The following is a 6,859-nucleotide window of genomic DNA, read 5'->3' on the forward strand; positions in this document are numbered from 1 at the left end:
GATTTTTTATCAACAGAAAAGAAAAATGATATACAAACATTTATGAGCTCCCTAAATGTCCTTTGCAATGAATCTCTCTTTCTTTCCTCTTTGTTCCTATTACCTTATAATGACTCTCATAAGGATCACAAGAAAAACCAGAACTGCCGGGTGGTGGTGGCGCACGCCTTTAATCCCAGCACTCAGGAGGCAGAGGCAGGCGGATCTTTGTGAGTTCGAGGCCAGCCTGGTCTACAGAGTGAGTTCCAGGACAGGCTCCAAAGCCACAGAGAAACCCTGTCTCGGAAAAAAAAAAAAAAAGAAGAGAAAAGAAAAGAAAAGAAAAGAAAAGAAAAGAAAAGAAAAATCAGAACTTCAAACCAGCAGCCGTGATGAAAGGCGATTCTTGATTGTGTACAGCGATGATCCGGGTCACACTGCAGGTGTCCTCCTGTCTCTCCTCAGAGTTCTTAGGTGCAGACCACACTGCATGGCAGAGAAGCTCACCTTCTGGTGAAACCCATCAAGAGTAAAAATACCATGTGCATTGTCGCAGAATGTTCCTTTACACTGTGTGAGGATTGTCGCTGTGATTGGTTTAATAAAGAGCTGGATGGCCAACAGCTAGGCAGGAAGAGGTTAGGCAGAACTTCTGGGAACAGAGAGGTCTCTAGGAAGGAGAAAAGTAAGGTTACCAGCTGTACTCAGAGGAAGCAAGACACAAAGGAGAAGAGGTAAAAGCCATGAGCCACGTGACAGGACACAGATTGAGACCAGCTTGCGTTTCATTAGACTCTGTCTCAAAAAAAAAAAAAAAAGCCAAAAAACCAGGGTCCTGGAGAAATGGCCCAGAGATGGAGAGCACCGGCTGCTTCTCCAGAGGACCTGGGGTCAGGTTTCCACAAAACAAGACAGCTCACAATCATCTGTAACTCCAGTCCTGGGGACCTGATGCCATCCTCTGGCCCCATGTGTGGGATACATAGATGCCATGCCTCCTTGCAAAATACCCGAATGTGTAAAACAAAAAATGAAAGAAAAAAGGAACCCAACAAACAAGAACCAGCAAGATTTCTCAGTGGTCAATGGCACTCGCTGCCAAAGGCACCAGCAATCAAAGGCTCTTGCCCCCAAGCCTGGCAACCTAAGTGTGATACTTTGGTCCCCATGAGATGGCAGGAGAAATGCAATCCCGATAAGATTTCCTCCGACCCCCACATGAGTCACGGCACACGCATGTGCACCCACGCACACATGACCATGCTAAGTAAACAAATGCAATTTAAAAATAGAGAAGCTAATTAGTAAGAATATGAAATAAGTGATCACGAGTATGAAGAAGGCTTCCCAAGCCTTTTCAAGTTGTACACACAGAAGATAATGTCGGTACACACACGGAGAAAAGCAAGCCTGGCCGCAGCTGGCACCCAAAGGCCACAGGGAGCGAGTCTGCTCACGCTCAACAGGAAGTCCGTGAGAGTGGCAGAAAAATGCTGGCAGGCAACTCGCCACTGTGAATTCTGTGGTGATTTCATAGAATTCCAGAACTGTGTTCACAAAATAATTTCAGTCTCTTGTTTATTGATGCTCAGGGAAGAGGAGCTGGGGGTGTGGCTCAGTTGGTGGCCTAGGATGCCCTGGGTTCAGCCAGCAGCGCTGTCTAAAACAAGGCGTGGTGGAAAACATTAACAATCCCAGCGCTTGAGAGGCGGGAGCAAGATAATACACTCAGGGTCACCCTTGGGTGTTGAGGCAAGCCAGGACTATATGAGACCCATCTCAAAAAAAATAAAATTTAAAAATTCAGGAAAGAAAGCCAGGTGTGGTGGTGCACATCTTTAATCCCAGCACTTGGGAAGCAGACACAGGTGAATCTCTGAGTTCAAGGCCAGCCTGGTCTACAGAGTGAGTTCCAGGATAGCCAGGGTTACATAGTGAAACTGTCTCAAAAACAAAACAAATCAAGAGCTTAAAAGGCTGGTTACCATTCTTCCAGTGGGTATGGAGACCCTGGGCAGGGCAGTGGCACAATGATTTCACACTTTAACCATGGTCAGGTCAGGCTGACTGCCTGACACCCAGGGAAAACACTCTGTACTGGGGACAGTATGTACTTTAGCCCCAGGCCACCTCTCTCACAGGCCTTTGTTCACAAATGTAGGAAGTGAGGATCCAGGAGGCGACTTCTCAATGGCCTCCAAAGGTGAGATTGGCAGTAGAGCCTCTCCTTCCACTTTGGAGAGACCCTGTCTTAGTTTACTTCCCATGGCTGTGATAAAAGCAACTCAGGAAGGAAAGGATTTATTTGGCTTACACATTTCAAGTCACAGTCCACTGAGGGAAGCCAAGGCAGGGCCCAGAGGCAGGAACTGGGGCAGCTACCATGGAGGAACACTGTTTACTGGCTTCCTCCCCACAGACTGCCTACCTCACTTTGCTATACAACTCAGGACCACCTTCCCAGGGATGGTGTCATACCCTGTGGGCTGGGCCTTCCTACATCAATTATTAATCAAGAAAGTGCCCACTAGAATTGACTGCAAGCAATCTGATTGAGGGTCTCACTTGAAGTTCCTTTTTCCAGATGACCCTAGCTTGTGTTAAACTGACAAAAACTAACCAGGACAGACCCTAAAATTTTTGAAGAGAAAGAACCATGGATAGTAATAAGAGATACAGGTACAGCACCTGTGAAGGCCAGAGGAGGGCAGGGGATCCCCTGGATCTAGAGTTACAAGTTCTGAGCCACCATGTGGGTGTTGGGACAGAGCCTGGTCTGCTTCAAGAGTGTCCTTGACTGCTACACCATCTCTCTCGTTGTGTGATACTTTGACTGAATTCTGACAATCAAGTTTGCTTTGACTCAGAGAACTGAGTTAGCTACTAACTGACCAAAATCAACCATAGAGGTTTTGAAAGACTGAGGATAGAGAGATAGGAAGTAGCAGGCTGGGCCTAGAGAGGGTCTCAGCCCTTTTAGAAGAAGGAACGACAGATGGGAGGTCACCGGCCATGTGTTCGCCGCTTTCCTGATTCTTACCCAGGTATCTGACGCCTGAGTTTTTATTGATAAAGGACAGTTAGAAAAACATCATCCCCAACCCTCTAGTACTTGGCTTCTTTTGAGTAACAAAACCAATGCAAAGCCAGATGTGGTCGTACAGGATTATAATCCCAGAACCCAAAGTGGGAGTTCAAGGCCAGCTTTGGGTATGTAATGCGTTCAAAGACAGTTTGGGTACATGAAAGAAAGACCAGGTAAACTGAGGCTGGGAGAGGTCCTGGAAAGAGTCACCAAGGGCCTGGTCCTTCACTTGATGACATCACAGCTCTTGATGTTCCGTGGGTACTAGACAGCCACTCCACTCTCAGGAGTCATATTCAGTAAGATGTCCACCTCTGGACCAGCTCACGTACAAGAAGCCTGAGGAAATGAGCATTTCCAGTAGACGCAGTGATGGCATGTCTGAGATGGGGCATTGGCTCCTCGTCCAGAGTATATCGGGATGAGCTGCCAGGTGGAAGATGGAGGAGGCTGCTGAGAAGCAACATCCAGAGCTGAGGAGGCGGTGAAACCCAGCAAGCCTCCCTCAGAAGAAGAGCCACGTGCACCGGCTTGCTCCGTGCCTGTGGGCGTCAGCTGATGAACGATAGGGAAGGAGTGGGTAGTTTCATTGCCGCGGGTCTTGAGACAACAGGGACTCAACCCATTCCATGACCCTGAGCCTGAGTTCTTTCTGCGGTCCACACAGTTGCAAACCACGTCCAATACGATGACCCTTGAGTGGGTGACCAGGGCTCTAATGACTTGACCCTGAGGGAACACAATGGCTGGGACTGAATCAGGTGTGTTATACCGTGAACTCTGCTGTGAGACATATAAGTCACATGGGGGTACAGGGGTACGGGGGTTAGCGTGCGAGAGAAAAGTGGAGGTTGGGGGAAGGGTGTCTGAAGAAGCCAGACAGAAATCTACTACTTTATGAGCCAACTGGAAAGTATAAGTAAATAAATAAAAGAGCTTGAGAGTGGGAAACGGTGACGGATCTAAGGGCTGTCAACAAGGTTATTCAACCTAGGGGCCCTCTACAGTCTGGACTTCCTCTGCCTTCTCTGTTACCAAAAGGATGGCCTCTTATAGTTATTGATTTAAAAGATTGTTTCTTCACTACACCTTTACAAGAAAAGAACAGAGAAAAATTTGCCTTCACAGTGCCTAGTTATAATAATTCTCTGCCTACTGGGAGATAGTAATGGACCATCCTCCCACGGGGAATGCTCCGTAGCCCCACCCTGGGCCAATACTTTGTAAGTTGGTCATTGGAAATAATATGTAAGCAATTTCCTAAGTCTATAAATTACCATTACGTGGATGACATTTTGTTATCTGATTCAAATGCAGATAACTTATAAAGAATGCTTGGAGTAGTAAAGTTTTGCCTAAATTGGGGTTGCAAATTGCTCCTGAAAAATGCAAAGAGGAGTCTCTGTCAATTACCAAAGCTACAAAATAGGTTTCCAGAAAATTGGAACACAAAAGGCACAAATTAGAAGAGACTGATTGTGGACTCTTAATGACTTTCAAAGATTGTTAGGAGGCATTTCCGGTCTACAACTGGCTTTTGGGATAACACCTGATCTAATAATCCCTTTAAACAAAACTTTCAATGGTGACAAAGACTTAAATAGTCCCAGGGAATTAGCAGCTGAAGTGGAAAAAGAATTGATGATTGTTGAAGAGAAATTACAGGAGGCACATGTGGATAGGGTGAATCCAAATCTTAGTTGTATTCTAGTCATATTGTCTTACAGAATTTCCCACACAGGAATTTTAAAGAGGGAAGATATTATCTTAGAATGGAACTTTTTAACCCGTAAATCAAGTGAGAAATGAAAAACTTATGTGGAAAAGGTCTCTGAATTAATTATAGCAGGAAAACTGAGACTTTGTCAATTAGCAGGTATCGACCCAGCAGAGATTACAGTGCCTTTTACTACTGATGAAATTAAAAAGTTATGGGAAGACAATGAACCATGGCAAAGACTTTGCGCTAATTTTTTTTGGGAGAAATTAGTAGCAACTATCCCCAAAGTGATAGAATTAACCTTATAAAGAGAACTACTCGGATTCTTCCCTGAATTGGTACGTGATGCACCAATAACTGGAGCCCATACATTTTATACTGATGCAAATAAATTAGGGAGGGCGGGTTACAAGTCAGAAGCATTAAGTAAGGTGGAACAAAGCCCTTGTAATTCTGGCCAAACGGCAGAATGATATGCTATTCTCATGGTGCTAAGGGGTTCTAAAGAGCCTCTCAGTATAATTACTGATTCACAATATGCAGAAAGAGTTATCTTTCATATCGAAACCACTGAATTTATACCAGATAATACAGAATTGACTTCATTATTTATCCAGGTGCAAGACATAATCAAGAATAGGTTTTGTCCCATATACAGAACACACATCTGATCCCAGGTCCTCTAGCACAAGGTAATGCAGAAATTGATTGATTATTGATTGGAAGTGTGTTGTAGGCCTCAGAATTTCATAAGAAACATCATGTAGATAGCAAAGGTTTAAAGGAAGAGTTTTCTATTACATGGCAACCAACTAAGGAGATTATAAAGAGATGCCCTATCTGCTCTTTCTATAACCAAACACCATTACCTGCAGGGAGTAACCCAAAGGGTACTCAAAGGAATGAAATCTGGCAGATGGATGTGTTCCACTTTACAGAATTTGGCAAATTAAAATATGTACACCACACCATTTACACTTATTCAGGTTTTCAATAGGCAACTGCCTTGAGCTCAGAAAAGGATGATTTGGTAATCACACATTTATTAGAAGTTATGGACATCATGGGTATACCTGCACAAATAAAGACAGATAATGGTCCAGCATATGTCTCTAAGAAAATGAAACAGGTTTTTTTTGCTTATTATAATATAAAGCATATTAGAGGTATATCACACAATCCTACAGGTCAGGCAGTTATAGAAAGATCAAATCGTACTATAAAGGATATGCTAAACAAACAGAAAGGGATGAAAGATACCCTCAGAAATAGATTGCATAATGCTTTATTAACCTTGAATTTTCTTAACGCTACTGAGAAAGGAACAACAGCAGCAGAGAGACATAGATAATAGAAAAGTCTTCTGAATTAAACCAGTCGGTGTATTTCACAGCCAGATGTGTTGACCTCACAATGGAAGCCAGGAGATGTGCAATGTTGGGGAAGGGGTTTCTCCCTCGTCTCCACAGAAGAAAAGCTATGAATACCATCAAATTAATAAAGATTCGGTTTGAAAAAGAGAAACCTCTTGAGAAAGAGAAATGATGGCCTATCCACAGAGGTGTCAACCATACAGCTGGTAAGGAAACCTCATAAGGGTTGGGGCAGGGTTCTGTTCTTGTCTTTACAGGAAAACACTCATCTTCAATAAGTCAAGAGATCCTGGACGTTTGGATGCCTAAAGAAGAAAAAATAACTATCCAGAAAGGATCACAAAGCTAAAAGGAATATGTCTATATGAGGACAGGTCATCTGAGGATAAAAAATTCATTATATATGTATAACATACAATATATAAATACATAAGGCTGACTTTGGAGTTGGACAATGGCTACCCTTCTCTAAATCCAAGCATACTGTTAAAAGAAATATTCAGAGTTTCTGTCTCAGGTCAGGAGCCATCTGGTTTGGGACAGAAAGAAGATAGATTTTAAGGAATATTTTACTTTTCTTCATGCCTATTTTGTCTATATCATCTCTTTCATTGACTATATGTCTATATGAATAATGTCTAAGTTTTCCATGATGAACAGTAGATTTTGCTGCAGTAATCTTTGAAGTTTCCAGGAAGAAGA

The sequence above is a fragment of the Myodes glareolus genome, chromosome 18 (assembly GCF_982192425.1).
Source record: "Myodes glareolus chromosome 18, mMyoGla1.1, whole genome shotgun sequence".
In the NCBI taxonomy this organism is placed as follows: Eukaryota; Metazoa; Chordata; class Mammalia; order Rodentia; family Cricetidae; genus Myodes; species Myodes glareolus.